The sequence below is a fragment of the Coenobita brevimanus genome, chromosome 3 (assembly GCF_032717465.1).
Source record: "Coenobita brevimanus isolate Jiangsu-jjx chromosome 3, ASM3271746v2, whole genome shotgun sequence".
NCBI lineage: Eukaryota > Metazoa > Arthropoda > Malacostraca > Decapoda > Coenobitidae > Coenobita > Coenobita brevimanus.
This window is the reverse complement of record NC_136956.1, coordinates 6,476,684-6,500,681: the sequence shown is the minus strand read 5'-3', so window position 1 is coordinate 6,500,681 and position 23,998 is coordinate 6,476,684. Positions and strand designations below refer to the sequence as shown.

Here is a 23,998-nt window from a genome sequence, read left to right as displayed (position 1 = left end):
GGAGACTACACTGCGTGACAAGCCAAATGATTTCTTGTACACCTGGAAACCATTTACTACGCTGGTTGGTAACCATACAACCAAATTATGGTGTGGTGATTTAGTGGGTAATTATGGCACTACAGTCAGACTGGGCTTGTGGTGGTTTATATCCAAGGGATGGTTGGGGTTTATTGCTCACGTAATGCCTCTCAAGGATGAGTGAGGCTGGTCACTCTCATCTTAAATGTCAGGACCAACTTGTCTAGCCCCGGGCTCCTATGCTCCTCATGGGACAACACAGAATTAGATGATGATGACAAAAAAGTCTTAAAATATAACTGCTTTGAATGTTTAGAATTGATTGTGTCATTTATTGTTGGTAATTTTATCGTTGCTAATTCATCATAACTTTAGAGGAGTAGACTGTAGCACCAGTCGAGCAGGGCAGTACTCCCAAGGTGGATGGAAAGCTGATGACAGGGAGAGCTGGAGCTCCAGTTACATCAGCCCTCTTGACTAGTTCCCGACTATCCCCCTTTGCTGAACTTTTTCAGTGTCTCAGTAACACAGAGAGTAGGCCAGCATACTCTCCAATACAAGTTTCTCTATCAACACAAAACTACATGCACAGTACACACTACACTTCCTTTTCCAAAATTCAAAAAAGTAATCATGGCGTCGAATTACATAGCCTCAGAGTCCCTGGGGGGGGGGGACCATAAATGCCCCCATCTTCCGCCCCTCTCCCGGTGTTGACTCGAGCTGCCTGGAACCACTGTCTGACTCACTTATTCTTCATTTCTGCAACATTCGCGGCCTTTCCTCCAACTTTCGCTCTGTTGAGCACCACCTCTCCACCTCTAAACCTCACCTTCTTTTCCAAACCGAGACTCAGCTGTCTGAGGCAACTGACAGCAAACCCTTTTCTGTATCCTCCTAATTTCCCTATACTCATTTCAAAGCCAAAGGTGGCTTTTGTGTATATATACACAACGACTTATCTTGCTCTCGTGTTCCTGAACTCGAGTCTTCTGAATTATCTGCATTCTGGCTTCGGCTTTCCTGTCATTCTCTGACTAAATATATCTGCACTGTTTACTTATCTCCCAATTCTTCTGGCTTTCAAAAATTCTTTGACTATCTTACTTCTACACTGGAACACATTCTATCCATTTCTCCTTTCTTCGAAATCTCCATTCTAGGAGATTTCAATGTTCACCACCACCTTTGGTTCTCCTCTCCTTTCACTGATCCACCTGGTGAACAAGCCTACACCTTTTCTATCCGTAATGACCTAGAGCAGCTTGTACAGCACCCTACCCATATCCCTGACCGCCTTGGAGAGAGCTCCAACATACTTGACCTCTACCTTGTAACTAATCCTTTTGCTTACACTGTTAGTCTTTTCTCTCCGTTGAGCTTCTCCGATCACAATCTTATCACCTAAACCTGTCCTATCACTCCGGTACGGCCTGTGGACCCTCCAAAGAAACGGAGTCTGTGGCACTTTGGAGCTGCGAATTGGAAGGCTCTCAGGCAGTGCTTCTTTGATTTTCCCTGGAATGATTATTGCTTCCATGGTCTGGAGCCATCTGAGTGTGCCTTGCGCATTACGGAGGTTATTCTCTTGGGCATGGAAGCATACATTCCTTTCTCATATCCTTTCACTAATGCAAGAAAGCCTTGGTTTAATCACGCTTGTTCTAATGCTGTCTGCAACAAAGAGAGGGCCTATAAAAGGTACCGGAGCCAACCCACCCCTGAATCACATCTTTTATACGTTTATGCATGGGATCGCGCTAAGTCCGTTCTTCGCTCTGCTAAAAATAATTTCATCCATACTAAATGCTCTCAACTCCCCAACTCGAATTCTTCCCGCTCCTTCTGGCACCTTGCCAAAAACCTTTCTAACAATTTTACCTCATCATCTTTCCCTCCTCTTTTCTACTCTGATGGCTCTGTAGCTATTTCTTCTACTGATAAAGTAGATCTCTTCGTTCAGGCTTTCTCCTCCAGTTCCACCTTAGACGATTCCGGTGCTGTTCCTCCATCACTTCCCCCCTCTGACTTCCTCATGGCTGACATTAAAAGTTCTTCAGCTGATGTATTTTCTGCCATCACAGGCCTCAATACTAATAAGGCATATGGGCCTGATGGAGTCCCTCCTGTTGTTCTCAAGAACTGTGATCCTGTGCCTACACCCTGCCTAGGTAAACTCTTTCGCCTTTGTCTATCAACTTGTACCTTTCCTTCTTGCTGGAAGGTTGCTCACATTCAGCCAGTCCCAGAGAAGAGTGACCATTCCCAGCCCTCAAACTATCGTCCAGTTGCTTTAACATCCTGTATCTCGAAAGTTTTTGAGTCAATTCTTAATAGAAAAATTTTAAAGCATCTTTCCTATCACAACCTTCTTTCTGATCGTCAGTATGGGTTCGGTCAGGGATGCTCCACTGGCGATCTTCTCACCTACCTTTCAGACTCCTGATCATCCTCCTTTCGGGACTTTGGCGAAAGCTTTGCCATTGCACTTGACATCTCAAAGGTTTTCGATCGAGTCTGGCATAATTTTTTTATTTCCAAACTGCCCTCTTACGGTTTCTATCCTTCTATCTGTGCCTTCATCTCCAGCTTCCTTTCTGGTCGTTCTATAGCCGCTGTTGTAGACGGCCATCGTTCTTGTCCTAGGTCTATCAACAGTGGTTTTCCTCAGGGCTCTGTCCTATCACCAACTCTCTTCCTTTTATTCATCAATGACCTTCTAAGCTGTACATCTAACCCTATCCACTCATACGCTGATGACTCCACCCTTCACCTTTCCATTTGGTTCATGGAACGTCCATCTCAGCAGTTACTTCAACAAACAAGGGATGAGGCTATGACACACCTAATGTCTGACTTGTCAAGTGTCTCTGACTGGGGTAAAAATAATCTTGTTGTTTTTAATGCATCAAAGACTAAGTTCTTACACCTATCAACCCGACCAAATCTTCCACAGGTATACCAACTAATGTTTAATAATATTCATCTTAATCCTGCATCATCCTTGAACATGCCTGGGGTTTCATTTACTCGGGACTTATCTTGGAAAGATCATATTACATCTCTTGTAAAATCTGCTTTCAAGAAATTAGGTGTGCTTAGCCGACTCCGTACCTTCTTTACCCCTACACGGTTGTTGACTTTATTCATGGGATTTGTTCGCCCCTGTTTGGAGTACAACTCTCATGTGTGGGGAGGCTCCCCACATACAGCTCTTCTCAGTAGGGTGGAGTCAAAGGCTTTTTGTCTCATTAACTCTTCTCCTCTTACTGACTCCCCTCAACCTGTCTCTTCGCCACACTGTAGCCTCTTTATCTCTTTTCTATCGCTACTTCAATGGTCACTGCTCCTCTGAACTGTCTGCATGCATTCCTCCACCTCTACGACGGGCGCGTAGCACCCGTCTGGCAGCAAATTCTCATCCCTTTTCTGTCCAACTCTCTAATGCAAGAGTTAACCGTTACTCCCAGTCCTTCATTTATGCAACAGGTCAACTCTGGAACTGTCTCCCTCTTTCTGTATTTCCTGCTTCCTATGATCTCCAGTCTTTCAAACGCAGTGTGTCCAGGCATCTTGAAATGATCGGATGTTGAATTTGGCTCTCTCCTGTATTTTGTTTTTCTCTTGGAAGGAACAATTATTGCAGGCTTGAGGCCTTTGGTTCCTTCTTCCTCGCATAAAAAAAAAATGCTAGAGGTTGACTGTGTCATTCATTGCTGCTAATTTACCGTAACTGCTGTTAATGCTAAGAATTCAGTGCGTCATTTATTGCTGCTAATTTAACGTAACTGCTGTAAATGCTACGGGTTGATTGTGTTGTTTATTGCTGCTAAGTTAACATAGGTGTTGTAAATGCTAAAAAATGATTGCATCATTTATTGCTGCTAATTTAACGTAACTGCTGTGAATGGGAAGTCATTTATTGCTGCTAATTTAACGTAATTGCTGTAAATACTAAGGGTTCATTGTGTTGTTTATTGCTGCTAATTTAACATAACTGCTGTAAATACTAAGGGTTCATTGTGTCATTTATTGCTGCTAATTTAACGTAACTGCTGTAAATACTAAGGACCAGGTGTAGTGTCCATTACCACCACCTCCAGGCATCGGCAGGAGCACCTGAGCTAAGTGCGGCAGAGCGAGTCAGTGTAGCCGAGGAATTAACACGCCGCGTGCCAACTATTTTTAGCCCTCTGGGTCACCCCAGTGCTGGCCATTTTTCGATCTTTTTTTTTCTTTTTTGGCTAAAATGATAGATTTTGATGTGGAAACAACGAATTTTGCCATTAAAATGCTCACCGAGGCTCGGAAATGAGTTTTATTTAGTCCTGCATAATCGTGTATAGGTATAGACGCTCTCTCACGCTTACCACATACGTGAGAAAGCCATTTTCTATGTAAGGTATTAATCAATGAATCATTTCCTGTGACACCCCACGGGATGCATAGGGCCTCGATGAACTCTCTCCACCAATATTTGTCTCTTGCCATCTCCTTCAGGTCCCAGCAACACTCCTCTCCTGCTTCCTTTTTCATTGTCCTCAACCAGGTTTCCCTCGGCCTACCTCTACCTCTTCTTCCTCTAGCAGTCCACTCTGGCACATCCTGTATTAAATTACCTTCCTTTCTGTATATGTGCCCCAGCCACTTCCAACGAGACAGTCTCACATATTCATTAACTGGTTCCACTCTCGTAATATCCCTTACTCTTGCATTTGTAACTCTGTCTTGCCACTTTACCCCAAGAATCCTTCTCAGTATTTTAATCTCAAATCCTAATACTTTCTGATCTGTTGCAATTGTACTGTACCATGACTCATCCCCATAAATTAAAATTGGTCTAACCATGGACTTGTAAATTTTCACTTTAGTATGTACCGAAAGCATATTATTATTCCAAACAGATTTCAACATTCCAACAGCTCACCAAGCCTGTCTAATCATCTCCTCAATTTCATTGTTTAATGATCCATTAGATGATACAATCGTTCCCAGATATTTAAAGTTTTCTACATTCTTCACCACATTATTCCCAATTCCACAATCGATTTGGTTTCCACGTTCATATTAATAATTTCAGTTTTTCCACAATTTATTACCAATCCCACTTTTTCTCCTTCCTCCACCAGACAATCAAGCACCCTTTGCATCTCATAAATACTTCCACAAATCAGTACAATATCATCAGCATAGTCCAAATCCATCAGCTTCTTATTTTCTTTCCAGTAATTCCTGCACCTGTTCTCCTTACAACCTTTTTCATAACATAATCCATAACCAAAACAAACAACAATGGCGAAAGAACTACTCCTTGAACCACTCCTGACCTAACTTGAAATGGATCACTCAAAGAACCACCCACCAGTACCTTACAGAAAGTACCTTCATGCAGGCTTCTAATAATATTTACAAACTTTTCTGGTATACCATAGAATTTCATAATTTTCAACATATCTCCACGTGAAACACTATCAAACGCCTTTTCAAAATCCACAAAACACATACTAAGTGGCATTTTCATCTCACTAGCTTGTTGCATTAGATACCTTACAATAAAAATCTGATCATTACAACCTCGACCCTTTCTAAATCCCGCTTGTTCTTCTCTTAAAATTTTATCAATTACTGGCTCTATTCTGTTCAACAAGATTTTGGAAAAGACTTTTGCAACTACAGGTGTCAAAGTTATCCCCCTCCAATTGCCACACACACTTAAATCTCCCTTTTTTGGTATTTTTATTATCACTCCATTTTTCCACTCTTCTGGAATTCCACCATTATCCCAAGCCCATTAAAAAGTTTCAAAAGAGCATTCATCAACTCGTCATTTTCCACCTTAAGCATTTCAGGGAATATTCCATCCTCTCCTGGGGCCTTAAAATTCTTTAACTCCTTTATAGATTTTGCTACCACTTCCAAAGTTATATCCCCTGTTTCTATCTGCAAATCTCTTTCGGCTGGCAAAATGTCCTCTTCAGCTGGGATTTGTCTATTTAGAACAGATTCAAAGTGCTCTTTCCACCTTCCTTCTATATCCAAATCTTTAATCATCAAATTACCATTTCTATCTCGTACAGGTATTTCCTTCCTTCTCTTTTCAGTCCCAGTTAACTCCTTTATGGCCTGATATGCTGCTCTTGTGCTCTGACCGTCATTTTTACTTAATTTAATTTCTGACTCTGTTGCCTTTTCATCATATAGCCTCCTCTTATCACGTCTAACGAGTCTTTTTACTTCAGAATGTAAACTCCAGTACTTTGCTCTAAGTACTTCAAGTACCTGGCCATCAACATGTTCTTCACTCAGGTATTTATGCTGGGAAGGTATAGCAATGTTCAGTACACTTTTCTGATCACTTATTACTTCAGCATCTAACAAAATTTGCATGCCTTTCTCACTGTGAATGCATTATCTTACACTTACTTGAAGATAGGTACAACCTGATTTTATTACGTACAGTCTTGGCACTAACTAGAAGATATTTATGCTGGGAAGGTATAGCAATGTTCAGTACACTTTTCTGATCACTTATTACTTCAGCATCTATCAAAATTTGCATGTCTTTCTCGCTGTGAATGCATTATCTTAGACTTACTTGAAGATAGGTACAACCTGACTTCATTATGTACAGTCTTGGAACTTACAAGAAGGTATTTACAACTTGACTTCACTATATAGTCCTTACACTTACAAGAAACTATTTACAACTTACATTTGCATGAAAATATTTACAAAATGCCTTCACTATGTACAGCACTGGGTGAGGCACATAGGCAGAGTGAGCAGAGCGAGCGTGAGGGGAGGAGCGAGTTAGTGTATGGCCCTGACAGCCTGGGGGATGGTAGAGGAACAGTTACCTTACATGCCTGTCAATTTTTACCAGCGAATCTTGAAAAAAGCGGCCACAGTGAAGTTTTTTATTATAGGCCATTTTAAAATGGCACTGGCACTGGCTGCAGCATTATGTCAGACCATTTTAAAACGGCACTGGCACTCGGCGGGTTAAGTGACGTTCTTATATATTTAGTGGACTTGGCCCAGAAGTGCCACATGGACCTCCCCTTGGCCATCATGGACAATTTGGCCAAGAATGTGGCTAAGTATCCAGTGGAGTGAGTCAAGGGCCGCTCACAGAAATATAATGAACACCCTGAGTATAAATAGGAATTGTTGGAGCAAGAGAGGGAGAGGGAGGAGGCCGATGGTAGTGAGTAATGTACACACACACACACACACACACACACACACACACACACACGATAAATACTCCTAATGTAAGGAAGCCAAAGGAGGGATAGCATAAGTAAATTATTCAAATACTGAAAATAATTTTTATTATTCACTTTTACCTCTGACTATATATATATATATATATATATATATATATATATATATATATATATATATATATATATATCTATCTATCTATCTATCTATATATATATATATATATATAAAATATATATATATATATATATATATATATATATATATATATATATATATATATATATATATATGGCCTTGACAGACTGGGGGATGGTAGAGGAACAGTTACCTTACATGCCTGCCAATTTTTACCTGTGAATCTTGAAAAAAGCGGTCACAGTGAAGGTTTTTGTTATAGGCCATTTTAAAACGGCACTGGCACTGGCTGCAGCATTATATATATATATATATATATATATATATATATATATATATATATATATATATTGGGAAAGAGGTAACCAATGTCACCCAGCCCCCCTTCCATCAGACGTCCCACCTAGTCCCTCCCTGCCTCACACACCATCCTCCTTATAAGTCCCACATCCCGCTCCCCCTGTTCCGCATACTATGGTGTGAACCTTTAACTCTCCCACCTGCTTCGGATTCAGAGGTCGACGAAAGTGAGGTTCACGGTGAGGGATGACTGGCATGACGGTATTTTTGTGATAATAATGAGAGGTTGCGGGGAAACGATAACCCTATGGCATATCTCTTGAAAACTGGTAAGGGTCGTTTGGTTCATGACGATGGTCGAACAAAAGAAATCACTACCGATACCCGTGTGTTTCACATGAATGAATGAACCACTACCTGGAAGCCTATGTTGTAATACTATGGTTATAAATATATCTGCCATGTGTATGACACGTTAATCATTATCAATATAATACGTTTACTTGCATGATATTGATTGGAGACCAGTTAGAACTGCACATTGACAAATTATCACTGGGTTTGTTTCGCCAGAACAGCCGACTGGATCTCGGTCAAGTTCATAGCTACCGTTGTTACCAGATAAAACACCAAACATGTTGGTGGACTAGGTGGCCTCGAGTCATCTGCTCGCAACTGTACAATGCAGTACAATTATCATGAAGGATGTACATTTGAGTACATTGATGTTGTAGAGTAACTACTGGTTGAGCACAATACCACAGTCCACCACAGTGACCTGTGTGATGTCACTGTGGTTGGCTGCTGCCCTCACCACCTCCAGGCCGCTGACCACCTCACCAAAGACATTATAAAGCACCCTGTCACTTTCCCAGTCCCTGGTGATGATGCCAAACTGGGCAGCCACGGCAGCATCACACCCACAAAACACGGCCCCTGCCCTGCCTGACTCCCGGTATTCCCCACCTCTGATGTCTGTTATCCCTGCCCCTCCTTGGCCTGCCTTCCCTTCGTAGTCCCCACCCACCACACACTCCCCCGGCCTGCCCTTGAACCCCACAATGTGTAATTTGGTGTTGTGGTATGAGACGCCGGTCTGGCCGGTACACAGCAGCCGGAACTGCTGTGCTGCAGGCGTGTTGGGACTTAGCCGGATGTGGACCCGCCCTCTTGTTGAGCCCCCCCAGCCCAGGTCCAGGTGGACCAGGGTGGAGGAGGGGTCCATGGCCCCCACCACCTCACTCACCTGCACAACACAACAACGTCAGTCACGGAGGCAGTGACAGGAAGGAAGGTATACACACAAAAAGCTGGAGGCAAGGAGAGGAGGGAGGGAGGAAAGGAGCAGTGTGAGCAAATGAAGTGGAGGATAGGAGGAGGGCGCCATGGCAAGGTTAGAGCATGTGGCAGCAGGAGAGAGAGAGAGAGAGAGAGAGAGAGAGAGAGAGAGTGGGTTGGGGGATGGGAATGAAGTTTGGGCAAAATGGAAAACGAAGAATTACAAATTAAATGACAATATAAAAAATGAGTCAAGGAAACAGACGAGAGTCAAGTAAGTACAAATAAACTGGGATAACATGGGACAAATGCAGAAACATAAAGGAAAACAGTAGTGGAATGGCGCGGAGGAAGTTAAAGGGAATGGAGGTTACAGAGGAAAGGGCGGAAAATATTACAAAATTTTTATAGAAGATGATGAGAAAGAAAGGAAATAAAAACATGAGGGTGAGTAGAGGGAAAGAAATGAAGAGATAAGTGAAAGAAGGTAGAATGAATACAAGAAGACGGAAATAAGATGAAAGTTTAAGAGGCTAAATATGAGTGAGAAGAATCAATAAACACTTAAAAAGGGAGAAGGAAAGAGAGTGTGGAGAAAATGAGAGAAAGAAAGGAATAAGAAAGAAAACAGTAAAGAAACATTTTCAGACAAATGTGAAATGACAAAGATGGAGGGACGTAAGAAGAAAGAAGAGAGCGCAGAGACGGGGGGAAGGAGAGAACTAAATGACAATAAAAAAAAAAAAAAGAGGAAAAGGAGGAAGAAAGGGGAAGAAAGACGGTACATAGATAAAGGATGGAATTAGGAAGAAGGAAAGAATTAGAGGGTGTGAGATGAGGGAAGACAGGAAGATGATAAGGCAGGAAGAAAGGTCGGAGAGGAGGATTAATGGAGGAAGGACAAAAAAACAAACAGAAGAATAATAATAGGGAGGGAATGCATTAAACAGGAGAGACGGATGGAAGAAAGAAAAAGGATAAATGTTTGGGAAAGGAAAGTGAGGTAGAGATATTGTAAACAGAGGAAGGAAAGAAGGACGAGAGAGACAGAAGGAGAGTATGATGAGCAACAGGGAGAGAGGAGTGTGTATGTAAGTAAATATGAGGGAGGGAATCAGTGGTATGACCTGCGTCTAAAACATCCAACTTGAGGCATTAGAAATTATTGTGAACTTCATAACACAGGCGAGATAAAAATCAGTGGTATATATGTGCTTGGTATGGAGCAAGACTCAAACAGGTGAGGGAGCTGATGGTACATGTCAGAGTGGTGGAGTTACCTGCAGTGTGTGGGCGTGGGGGGGTGGGGGCTGATCCTGAAGGCAGTACATGTATATCTGGTCATATTCTAGGCTTATCCTGGAGGACCAGATGTGACCTTGGTCTTCTTGGACGGCAAATATCAGGCCAGCCTCCACCAGCGTCTTGATGCGCTGACTCATCTTCAGGAGGTTCTCAACCTGTGGGCAGGACAAGTATTGTACATTAGTGCATGTGTACAGTGTCAGTGTTATTACATGGGATACAGTCAGGAAATTCTTATGGACATTAACAATACAAAACATAAAGACAATACTGGTGGGGGTGCTGTGAATAGGGACAGTAATGGGTAACTTACTGTTAATTGCTTTGTCATCTTTGTGATGGTGTTGATCCTGTCCATGATGGTGGAGGCCGGGTCTGGGTGTGGTAGAAGGGCGGGGCTGTGTGTGGCATCAGTCTCCACTGGCAGTGCATCCAGGGTCGTCTTGATGGCCTCATGCAGCTGTTCGTACTAACACAAACATTAATGCTGGAGGCTCTTCCAACTATGACCTAATGTACGCTTCACACATCAAAAGTTAATATGTCGGTGTAAGTGTGCTCATGTTACTACAGAAGCCTGGTGGTACAAGTAGAAGGGAGTGGCTGCCTACCTTTATGCTGGTGGTGACAGTGTTGACATCAGGGAACAGTTGCTGACATTTCTGCCTCCAGTCATCAACCTCCACACTGCACTGATCAGCGTAGCCAATGGCTGTGAGGGCCTTCTCTACTGTGTTGGCATTCTGCAGACACTCCAGTCTGGCCTCCAGCTGCATTTCTCCTTCCTCTCCTTCTTGCTTCATGGCCACCACTCTGGCATACTCCTCCTCTATCAGCGTCACAGTCGCAACGATTATCTGTGTGAATTCCTCCATCTTTTTCTTCAGCTGGAGGTATTGTTTGTTTTGATCAGCTAGCCATTTCTGGTATTGGTCCAGCTGGGACTGGGTGTCATGACAGCAAGTAACCTGGCTGCTAATGCTGCTCTCACTCTCCATCAGCACTGACCAAAGCTCCATGCTTATCCCACTCGGCCTCTTCTGAGTTGTGCCACATCTTGTTTTGAATTTTTTTTCACCAGATGGTCCTGCTGCCTGTGCCTGCTGTACACTCTTTAGTTTTTTTAGAAGAGCCTCCATTCGATAACTTACTGGGAAATTATCCAGGGAGGTGGCGGGGTGGCTGGCACGGCAATCAGGGCAGGTCAGCTGGTTGGCTGTGGTCAGTTGTAAGATGCAGGACGAACAAAAGGTGTGGCCACACGGCAGATTGCGTGGTCGACGCTCACCCTCATCATAGGTGATGCAGCACATACTGCACTCCTCAGGATTGTCCTGTGCAACAACAGTAACATTCATTGCTTACAAGTAGCACATGATGGACGTTGCTGACCTTTCAAGCAAAAAGGCAGTTTTAATATTCATGACTCACTGATACTGAGAAAGAATGCAATAACGTCAGCTTCATATAAGTGACGTCCATACTGTACAAGTGATCGTCTAATAACAGTAATGTGAACATGCCACAAAAGAATATGGTCTTACTGTAACATTTACATTAACACCAATACTAATAGAGAGACAGTACAGTAGTGAAAATGATCTTTTTATCCACAAACTGTATGTCCAACAACATATGATTTAGAACCTTTGTACACTAGTCCTGAATGTGACAACGCTCCTTTGTATACTTTGTGTGTGTGTGTGTGTGTGTGTGTGTGTGTGTGTGTGTGTGTGTGTGTGTGTGTGTGTGTGTGTGTGTGTGTGTGTGTGTGTGTGTGTGTGTGTGTGTGTGTGTGCGCTTCATGCCGTCAGTTGGTTTACAGGTAAACTATTAAACACTAAAAATGGGATCCCTGATACATGCTCAGAGTACAATGTATAAACTAGTGCATGTCTATCCATCTACCTATCTGTCTGTCTTCCGATATCAGTCCATATACCTGTCTAACTATCTGTCTGTATTCCCATCTGTCCATCAATCTGTCAATACATTTGTAGTCAGACGCATTAATCATGCAGTGCTCGGTCGCAAACATATTGCTTCCGCGTCACCCCATCCTCTACTATCAGGCTGCCCTACCTCCAACCCACACCACCTTCATTTCCTCCTTTTCTACCCCATCGCTCCATCTCATCCCGGTGTCCCTCTCCCTCTCTTCCTCTCCACCTCACTCACATACACTCTCACTTAATCTCTAACTCTTTATTTTTAACACATGCACGAACCATGTAGGGGTTTGTGTGACACTTTTCAGCACATCCACATCATCACCATACTCCTTCACTACCTCATTTGTTTGTTTCTCCACATAACTACACATGCACATGAACACCACAACCCTCCTTCACTACCATATTTGTCTGTCTCACCACGTAACTACACATCCTCATTAACACAACAACGCTCCTTCACTACCTCAATTGTCCGTCTCTCAACGTAACTACACATCCACATCAACACCACAACGCTCCTTCTCTTCTTTATTTGTCTGTTTGTCTCTCCACGTAACTACACATCCAGATCAACACCACAACGTGTAATACTCTGAATTTTAGGATGACACTGCTAATAGAACCAGTGTAATGATGGAAATTTTGTGACTGGTGAAGTTCTGAAACAATTCTAATTACAAGTGCAATGATCAGAATTTATTAAAGATTATGGGGAATGGGGGTAGTGTTATCTTCTTCATGGCTAAGCCACCAGTGTAATGACCTTGAAATACCCTTTTTAAATTACCAGCATAACTGCCATTATGATACCGTGCTTATTTCGATTGTGAAGTCCAAGACTAACTGGAGTGATTTAATTCCTTACTCTGTAATAGGTACAAACTATTTAGTCGAAACGTGTCCAACCAGTTAGGCTCGAATTTCCACTTAAGATGGTAGCGTGAGTTTAGGTTGGCTCAGATTTACGAGTCCATTTGTTCCCTAGTACACCTTGCATGCTTATTAGAGAAGGGAGTTGAAAAAAAAAAAAAAAGGAATAAGATGTTGCATTCCTTTTAATTATACCCCAAATGTTCAAATTCAGTTTACTCAATTATCGGATTACTGATTCCTCTCTATCTATCTATCTATCTGCCAGACGCCTCAATCCCGTTCGAGTGGCCACAAACAAATCGCCTCCACATCGCCCTGTCCCCCGCCTTTCACTGCCCCGCTCCCAACTCACACCCCCCTCTCTCATATACCTCTCCACCTCATCCTTCCATCTCATCCTCGGCCTCCCCCTCCCTCTTCCCCCTTCCACCTCTCTCACATACACTCTCTTCGTCAGTCTTTCACCCTCCATCCTCTCCACATGTCCAAACCATCTCAGTGTATTCCTCCTAACGCTTCCTATCACATCCACATCCTCACCACAACGCTCCTTTATATCCTCATTTGTCAGCCTGTCTCTCCATGTGACTCCACAGGCTCCTCTTAAATAACTCATTTCCACTGCTCTCACTCTTGACTTCTGTCCTTCCAGCAACGTCCAAGCTTCACTTCCATACGTTAGAGTTGGTATCACAATACTGTCATGTAGTAACTTTTTCACTTCCATGCTCACTTCCCTGCTTCTTATCACTGCTTTCAAGGAACACAGTGTCTTAATTAGAATGATCTGTTGGCTATATCAGGCGTCCTCCTCCTAGGTCACTGGTGGACTCGGGGAGGGTTGATACTTAACAATATGAAACTCTACTTTCTTACTAATAATGGGACATGTTTACAACCACCCAGTTCAGTTAACAAGAAGACTCAAAAGTTGCAACCGACTTAATGCTTATGAATTCCCGAAAACTAAAGGGTAAGTTTGTAACAGTTAAATCCACTCTGATTACATTATTCCACCCTTGAATGATAATAACGGAGCTTCTCAGTCTATGTTAATGAACAACTACATCTAGATTTGGCCTAAAACAAAGAAGAGGGGGGGGGGAATGTAAGACATGCAAGTGTGATGACGTGGCTGGCAGACTATGACTTGGTCGGTGCTGAGGTCTGTGAACGAGACATGAGATGGTTGCAGAATCACAATCAAGAATTTTGCTATTGAGTACAACTGTTAATCATTCTATTCTCCACAACTCACAACTTGAAGAGAATGGTCATTGTAAGTAACAGACTTAATGTGGAAGTAATTGGGGGGGGGGATATATAAGGATTTCTAGCACTGACCTGTGAACGAGACGTGAGATGGTTGCAGAATCACTCACGATGCTTCTGGTTTATATAGGCTAGAGAGACTAGTCCGATTACATCTGAGGCTGTCAACTCCCTGTTGCTGTTATTCCTTAGGAACCATGTCACGAGTCGTTTACTTTGTAAATGACCCTTTTAGGGTTTATAGTATTTCACAAAAATTGTACGACGATAGTTAACCCCTAAATACCGAAGCATATCAATGTACGTGTTGACCACTTTAGCCCTCTCAGCCAAATCACATCAATATAGCGCACCTTGTAAAAAACTGCCTGCACATTGCTCCACCCCGATTTTTTTTTTTTTTTGACAGAGCGGAGGAAGGAAAAAAACAAATGACTAAAAAAAAAAAATCCATACACCAGATTACTGGTGTCCTCCGTTAATAAAATATCTGTAACAATTAGACTTGAACAGCTGTGGGTTGAAATTAGGAGGGAAACAACTCTGGGGAAGCGAGTTCCAGAGATATGCATTTCGGGGAATGAAAGAATTCTGTTGGGCAGAAGTTCTGCAATATGGCTAAGTGACATTCCAGTCATGAGCGCTACCAGATGCCCGTGTAGCACGAGGGAAGGCATGGAGAGGTGGCGCCATGGACACAACTTCGTCTGAGCATTTGCCATAAAAATATATGTAAAATAATGCAAGGAAGGCAACATTCTTTCTTACTTGCAGGGGAGGTAGTTTATTTGTAATGGTAGGGTTGTTAATAATTCTAACAGCTTTGTTCTGATTTTTGTCTAGTTCTTTTAATGCAACCTCTCCACATCCATTCCACAAGGGTGAGCAATATTCAAGCTGAGAGCGCACATGACTCTTATAAATTATAGCCAACTGTCCATCAGCGAAGAAGCTACGGACTCTGTACAATAATCCAAGTTTTTTTGAGGTGGTTTTAGCAAGTGATCTAACATGAGAGGTCCAGCTGATTGCATTGTTAAGTGAGACACAAAGAATTTCAATATTTTTGGAGATTGGAATATTAGTAGCACTGAAGGTAATGAACGAATCTGGCAATATCTGTCTATTAGTAAATTGTATATATTTAGTTTTCCTAGCATTAAATGAGACAAGGTTGTTTTGTCCCCATTCACTGATCGTAGATAGGTTTTGGTTTATGGAGATGGCTGTACTGAGTTGAGAGGTAGAGATATTAGACTTTGTAAATGGGTGTCTGAGTGTGAATGCACTATGTAGTGTTGACTCATCTACGTATGAGTGGATGGGATTGTGGGTGACAGATAAGAGATCATTAATATGAACCAGAAATAGGGTTGGCGCCAGAACTGACCCCTGTGGCATGCCGGCATTAATTGAGTGGAAATTGGATTATACATCATCTACTTTTACTCTTATTTTCCTGTCATTAAGATATGAAGAAATCAAAGGAACAAGAGACGTTAGTCCATAGCATGGGAGTTTGGACAGCAGGGAACGGTGCCATACTCTGTCGAAAGCTTTAGAAATATCATGAGCTACTCCATGAGTTTCTCCATGTAGATCAACTGATTGATGGATGGTATGAGTTAGGAGATTGAGTATGTCAATGGTGGATCTTTCGTGGCAAAAACCATATTGTCTATCACTAATTAAGTTGTTGGTTTCAAGATGTTTAACAACGTGCTTATTAATTAAAGTTTCAAATACCTAACCAAGAAAAGATGTGACAGCTATTGGTCTGTAATCAGAGGGGTCAGAGGAATGTCCTTTCTTCGGAATTGGGTGGATATTGGCTTCTTTCCATGAATTTGGGAGTAAAGAATACGTATGCATAGTCTGAATAATTTAGCTAGAACAGAGGCAAGTTCAGGGGAACACTTTTTCAAAACAATTGGAGGAATTTCGTCTGGGCCCGGAGCTTTGCTGGTAGGTAAATTGTCTAGCATGGATTTTACGTATCTTGTCTGTATTTTAAGTGGGGCAAACTCGGGAGAGTCAAGTTCTAGTACTGGGACATTCTGGCTGATATCGTCTATGGTAGAGTTTCTCACAAATGTACTGGCAAAAATATCTGCTTTCCCACGCGGGTCATTTGTAATGTTGCCATCTGAAGATTTTAGTGGGGGAATGGAAGATGACTTGTTAAAGTTATTATTAAAACAAGAGTTGACCAGAATATTCTATTGTCATTAGGGTTGTTAAGTAGTTTTGATGCTTGCTTTTGAAGAAAGTTTGATTTAGCTAGATTTATTACAGCTTTTGCATGATTTCTAGCAAATTTTAAATTGAGAGAGTGATTCAGATGTTTTTGATTTTAAGTAAGAGTTATATGCTAATGACTTTTGGGCTGTTGCTCTGGCACAGTTGCCATCAAACCATTTTGGAGAGTTCGATCTTTTAGTGAACTGTTGACTTGGTATGAATATATCCATACCAGCTAGTATTAAATCGCAAATGTGGTACTGGGAAGAACTGTGATCACTAGAGAAGAAAGACTGCCATGGAATGTCAGCAAGATAATTTCTGAATCCATCCCAGTTTGCCCTATCAAAGTGCCATCGGGTCACCCTGACAGGTTCAGAACGGGGAGGTGTGGGGGGAGGTTAACTAATGAGGCTTTGATGAGATTGTGGTCAGAGGATCCAAGTGGTGACAGTACCTCTATCCAGTATTGATCTGGGTTATTTGTCAAGAATAAATCCAAGAGATGGGCATTATGGTCAGGATTATCAGGTATTCTGGTTGATTGCTTTACAAACTGGGTGAGATTAAACGATTCTGAGAACAGCTTGCACTCTAGACCAGCATCGTCAGTCCTGGCAGAATGCAATAACCATTCAACATTGTGTATGTTAAAATCACCCAAAATGGTAATTTCGGTGCTAAGTGGAAGGTTAAGGTTACTCAACTGTGTGGATATGGAATCAAATACACTGGGTTCTGAAGAAGCATTGGGGGATCGATAAACTAAACAAATATATTTGGTAATATTTTGACAATTTAGTTTATACAATGAGTAATCAAAACTTGATGAAGTGAAGTTTAAAATAGTGTCAACTGCATATTGTGATTTGATATAACAACAGGTGCCGCCCTTGTTACGGAAGTTTGTAAGGAGATGGTATATCCCTTCAAGCCAATGAGAACTAAGCCCTCCGACCTCGGGTTGGGTGATCCGGCAAATCTGGTGGCAGGGGGGGTCACGCACCCTCTCAGCCCACCCAATGCCTGAATGTTTCGACATCTGTTAAGTAATAACCCTCTCTGAAGACCTCTCACCCCTCTGTACGCCCCAATAGGACGTTGTTAGTCGAAGTTTACCCCTCCCCCAACCACAAGGCCCATTCCATCCCCTCCAGCCCCCTCACCTTCCCCCCTTACCTTGTATACTCCTAGCTACCCTACCCCCTGCCTCCTTTTCGGCCCCATGCTACCCTCCTACCCCCAGCAAACCATCGTGTGATACCGAGCACACTGCTTGGCTTGCTCTCCCCCCCCCACTCCTCCCCTTCCCCACTTCCCCATCCCCAACACATGTACACCCTCCCAATAAAGTATCGACACACAGTACGTATCATTCTGAATTATGGATGAAACATTGTGATACACGGGGCATCCGGTATTACAAGTGCAAATATTAGCTTTGATAAGTATTAGAACTCAAAATTGCAAGAAGATTCACTTACTGCGTGGTATATGGTTTGAGACACAACATATACCACGGAAGTTGCTCATTTTCACAACCATCATAATCAAAGGGGCCGATACTTTTTTGGGAGGGTGTACAAGTGCTTTCTATGTATTGCCTCATTTTTTTTTCCTGTGCCTTTTTGTACCTAGACGTAATAAATGCTTCTCTGTATACTATTCTATACATGCAAACACGTGCAATCACAGGCATCTGAGCCCCAGCCCCCTCACCACCACCCAGCCCCATCCCCCCACCACCATCCCTCCACCTCGATACATCTATTACTCCCCATACTTGAATTATCCCCCACACCTGCAAACACCCCTGCTTGCATGGTTGATATGCTTAATCACATAGATTTTGTTTGTTTCAACTAGCCAAATTGGTTGTTACCGTAAATGATCTCCTAAGGTTCAATGTAATCGTTGTGGGCCTTCTCCCCGATCGAATTTTATCACCCCACACGTACATACACATCTGTTTTCATAGTAGTTGGTCAAGAACAAACGAAAGTGCTCTACTTTGATGAGAAAAGATAGTTTAATCCAACCTCCATACCTACAAACCTTCTCCCCACAATGTACTTTATCTCCCAAAAAGCAAGTAATCTCCTAATACCCCAAAACACCTGTTCTCGGGTTTGGTGTGACGTAAGATATTGCAATAGTTAATTATCAAAACTATGGGATATTTCGAAAATTTTGGGGGTAACTATTTTTTTTTTTTCAATTTTGACCTCGATTGTGCGGTAACCATTATGCCTAGGGGGGTGCCGATTGCGCTGTCAGGTGTGTAAATTCTTCCTCTTTAGCCAGAACATATTGATTTTCCTCTTGGTGAAAATAAAAAAAACACCTCCGAATTGCGACTCTAGTGGCAGACGAGCCAGATCAAATTTGCGGTATTTAGGGATTAAAATCTGAGGGCTATCGATAATGATCTCTTAATACTAAGTTTTCATTATGGGGTTCGGACGTTACTTTGTCAGTTAAACTTGGCTTGGGTATGTACGCAACGATCAGAAATTCAAAGTTAACATCACATAGGATATTGTGAACTGCTTCTCCCTTTCTGGTACTTGTCAGTTAATGTTTTATCACTGAAATGATTTAGGACTGAAGGATATTCTTAGTTTTACTCCATCAGAAGGCTGCAAAGTCTCGGCTAACTTAAATGTTCGCTAAATCATTGTTACAAGCGTGTTTCATGGAGGGCGGGAAGGGGGGTTTGATCGGCTGATGCAATACTTAACGCGGATTATATAATTCATAGATGTTTACCTCCTACCTTAACTCTACAATACAAAAATCATACTTATACTATATTTATACCCTGTATTATACATATACTAAATTGCAATTATTGACACATACTAAATTATTCTTAATTACCAAATTACACTTAAATCTATATTTCACTTATATTACATCCTAATCTAACTTGCTGGCACTACACGGGTCCTTCCCCCAGGAAACAAATTTTAACCATCAGGGCCCTTTTAACACACGCACTAATACACATTCCGAGGATATGTGTGCGGACGGGACAGACTTACTGACTTGACTGTGAGTCCCCTTTTGAACACACCTTCCTTTGACACTCTCCCCACGATAAGTGGCACCAGTCGGCCCACATAATACACCACGTACCCCAGGAGGTCGCTTCACATCACCAGTGAATTTACTACAAAAAAAAAAAAAATACCCAGTGGAGAAGAGACACCCCCGTTAACCTCCTGCTTGAGTAATGGCACAGTCATCCAGCTGAGTGGACTCGCACTCTCGTTGTCAAGATCGTCCCAGGAGCGCTTCCCATTCATACCCACTGTCACTCAGTCTCACTCACACTTCTTCCATTCGATACATTGTTCCAAGCCTTCCACCTAGTAACTGACGAGCGCGTGACAGGTCCTGAAGTCGTGACCACACCCTAGGCCGTGTCAACTGTAATGTGAGGGGTAGGTGCACACTGCCCCTCGAAGTTAAGTTCTCTTAATATCCCCACTGAACAGGGCTGAGCCCAAAAAGATGAACCTAATCTCAAACTCTCTCTTTAAAACTATTTTTCAGATCCTAGAAGTACGAATTATTTCTTACTACTCTAACTCTTCATAGTCAATCGTCAATCAGTCTGACCCGCACACACTTCCTTATCCGTCCCGTAACCCTTTACACTCTTTAGCCTTCACAGACTTGTCAACAATCCTTGATGAGTCAGCAGGGAGGCCATCTTTCACGGGGTGGTAATTGTTCATCTACCGGGTCAAGTGTAAAGGCACTTTCTAGGGGTTCCAACAGCCATTCTTCACTATCATAATAAGGTATCACCTGCCTGGCAGCTCTCTGTAATCTTTTTCCCGTAAAAACATTTTTCACTATATATACACTTTCGTCCAACAGCATTTCCACTACACGATAGGGACCATCCCACTTCACATTTAACTTCTGACATGTACCTGGCACCACTGTTTCATTTTTGACCCACACTAAGCTCCTCACACCGACAGTCTGATTCTTCCTTCTCCGATTTGCTACGTCTCGATACTGGCGTGCCATCTTCTGATGGGTTTCCCTGATGAGAGTGTGTACAGGGGCAAATTCGTCTTGTTCACTGTCGATCGAGGGAAGTTGTGCATTCACCAGCCTGGGAGGATACCGGGAGAAGAAAGCAAAGTATGGCTGCTGTCCCGCTGAAGTGTGGATAGCCTGATTCATAAATATCTGACATGGTTGGAGCAGTTGAGGCCATCGAAGGGGGTGTCTTTGGCATAAGGCAGAGAGAACAGACTTAAGGGTATGATGCATCCTCTCTGTGACACCGTTGCCTTGTGGATGGTAGGGGGTCGTGTAGTAGAGGGTAATCTGATGTTGCTGGCAGAACTTCTGGAAGTCTCTACTGGTGAACTCACCTCCATTATCCACGACAATACTGCGAGGTGACCCGTAATCTGCCACGTATTGCCACAGTTTGTCTGTTATGTGTGTGGAGTGTTTGGTCTTTAGGAGGAGGAACCTAACAAAACGACTGTAATGGTCTACTACTGTAAGGATATATCGGTAACCCTGGATTCCAGCAACCATAACCGTAAGATCTATCCCAATCCTCTCCAATGGCTTATTCACTGAAGGGAATTCCTTCCACTGTTGCTGCAATCCCGTGTCCCCTTTAAACCTTTGGCAAGTTACACATTTCTTAACATATTCACATACATCAACTTTGAGATTCTGCCAATAGTATAACTCATCTGCTTTCTTGATCATTTTCTTTTTGCCCGAGATGACCTGATAATTCATGTGTGTGTTGGAGCGTCTGTTTAACTAAAGCACGAGGGACTATGAGACTGTAATGTAGGCTTCCATCTGCCTTCTCCCTCATAAAATATAACACCACATCAACGAGAGCAAACTGATCTAAAGTAGCTTTGGGCAGAAGTTTGGTCGGAACTACTCCACCTTCGAGATATCGCGCTAGTTCTCCCCACACAGGTTCCTCTCTTTGCCTGGCTTTTATCTGTAGCTGACTTAGCCCGAGCCAGTGGCTTCAGGTGGGCGTAGTACTACTCTAACTGGACGTGACAAACTATCGGCTACGAAATTATACTTGCCCTTCAGATGTTGTACCTCGTAATTGTACTCTTGCATCTCCAAGATCCATCGATTAATCCGGGGAGACTTAGTCTTTCGTTTGACTATACTGGTAAGAAGTTGATGATCTGTGACCACATTGAAACTGGTACCCCAGAGACAGTGATGAAAATTACGACATGTAAGGACCACCGCTAATGCTCCTTTATCTGTCGTGAATATCAAGTCTCGCAGGGGGTTCAACTTTTTAGAGAAATACCCAATCAGATTGTTGGTACCATCTGATTGAATCTGGCTCAGGACTCCGCCAACATGGGTGTTATTAGCGTCTGTAGTGAGAATGAATGGTTGTTCTACCTGAACTCCAACTAAGACAGGGCATTAATGAGGCAAGACTTAAGATGTTCAAATGATTTCTGGCATTCGTCCGTCCAGGTAAATGTTACTCAAGACTTAGTTAGATTGGTGAGAGCCACAGCAATTTTAGCAAAAGAGGGGATATGTTTTCTATAAAATTCACACATGCCTAGGAAATGACGTACTCCCTTCACCGTAGTGGCTGCTTTCATCTTTGCGATTGCCTCTACTCGTACATTCTTTGGGTCGGGTTTACTTCCCTCCCCCAAGATTTTGTGACCCAGAAAAGTAACCTCTTTAAGACCAAATGTACACTTACTAAGATTCAGTTTTACCCCATTTTCAGTAACTGGAAAAGTTGTCTCAGGCGATCTAGTAAAGTAGGGAAGTCTGGAGCCCAAAGAATCAAGTCATCTAAAGTAATTTCTGACCCATGCTCTCTTTAGAAGTGGTGCCAGTACTGAAGCCATCTGCCTGGAAAAGATCACAGGGGAGCAATTAAGTCAAAATGGGAGCTGACTGAACCTATACAAAATAACTCCATCGCTAAAAGTAGTGAGGTCGCGGCTCTCTTCATCTAGCATGATTTGGAAGCAAGCTTCTTGCATATCAATGGTGACATAGTATTGATGACCAGCTGCTTGTTCAACTTATTCTTCCAACCGAGGAAAGGGATAAATATCAGTGGTGAGATGTTTGTCGATGTGCCAGTAGTCTAAACACATCCTTTTACTACCATCAGGTTTATTCAGGAGCACTACAGGCAACAGCCAGGCTGCTGTTGATCGTTCTATGATCTCTCGGTCTTCCATATTTTTGAGCATGTTGGAAATGATCTGTTTGGCCTGTTCTGGATAACGGTACAGTAACCTCTCAACTAACGCGAGTTTAAACAGTACATTCTCATTTTAGCATGAGCAAATATTTCTGGAGATATGTTTAACTAACAAGGGTTTCTCGATTTAACGCGACTTTACACTTACGTGATGTTTTCAAATTAGCTGCACGCGCCTTGGACAGTCCCGAGCTGATAGATCGTCTCGGGGACGGTTAAATTTATTCAGCGGAAAATATATATATATATATATATATATATATATATATATATATATATATATATATATATATATATATATATATATATATATATATATATTGTATCTGTTTCATTATAGTAAATTAAGTTTTTACATATTAGGACAGCAGAGTGAGGAGGTAGAGCAGAGCTATGAGGTGGAGCGGCGGGTGGTGGGGGAGGGCTGGAGATGGGGCAGCGGTGTGAGGAGGGACAGCAGCAGACGACGAGTGATGAGTAGATGAAGTGATGCTGTGTTGTTATTGTTTGTGACCTACTTACCGTACTGAAAATGTTGCTTTTACTGTACTGTTTCTATGACCTACTAATGTATTAATAATTTTGAGGAACTTTGACAATGCCGTGAAAGAAGCAAAATTGAAAGAAAATCCACGAAAATACGAAGACAGTACTGTATGTATTTGGGGAGAAGTAAACAACGCTTCGGCCCTACTAGGGCTCAAATGTTGTTTACTTCTCCCCAAATATACTGTTTTTTTTTTTTTTTTAACGTGGATTTTCTTTCAAATTAATATTGTTGCTTTTAAGTTTAGAGTAGCATAGCTTCCCAAATGGGTAGACTTTCCCAGAGTCCAGGAACATAACCCCCAATATTACCATTGTTTCTTATGGGAAAATTATGTTTAAATAATGTGTTTTTAGATAACGTGACCTCTCCAGGAACATAGCCCTCACGTTATTTGATAAGTTACTGTACATTGGCCCATAACTGGGCTGGGGATCAGTCACCTTAATGTGTGCAGGAAGGCCACTGATGGATCCTAACTCCTTCTCGTCAAGGATGAAAAGGGGGTTATGACTGAATATTAACTGTGACAGGCTGGGGTTCCCCGTTTACGTCCGAGACACCTGCAGTTTTCCC

The 23,998-nt window shown here is 42.4% G+C and overlaps 1 pseudogene; it reads left to right on the top strand.

Moving 5' to 3' along the window:
- LOC145392908 (uncharacterized) overlaps positions 1-7,236 on the top strand; it is a 34,915-nt pseudogene extending 27,679 nt beyond the window's left edge.
- Positions 7,237-23,998: the final 16,762 nt, after the last annotated feature.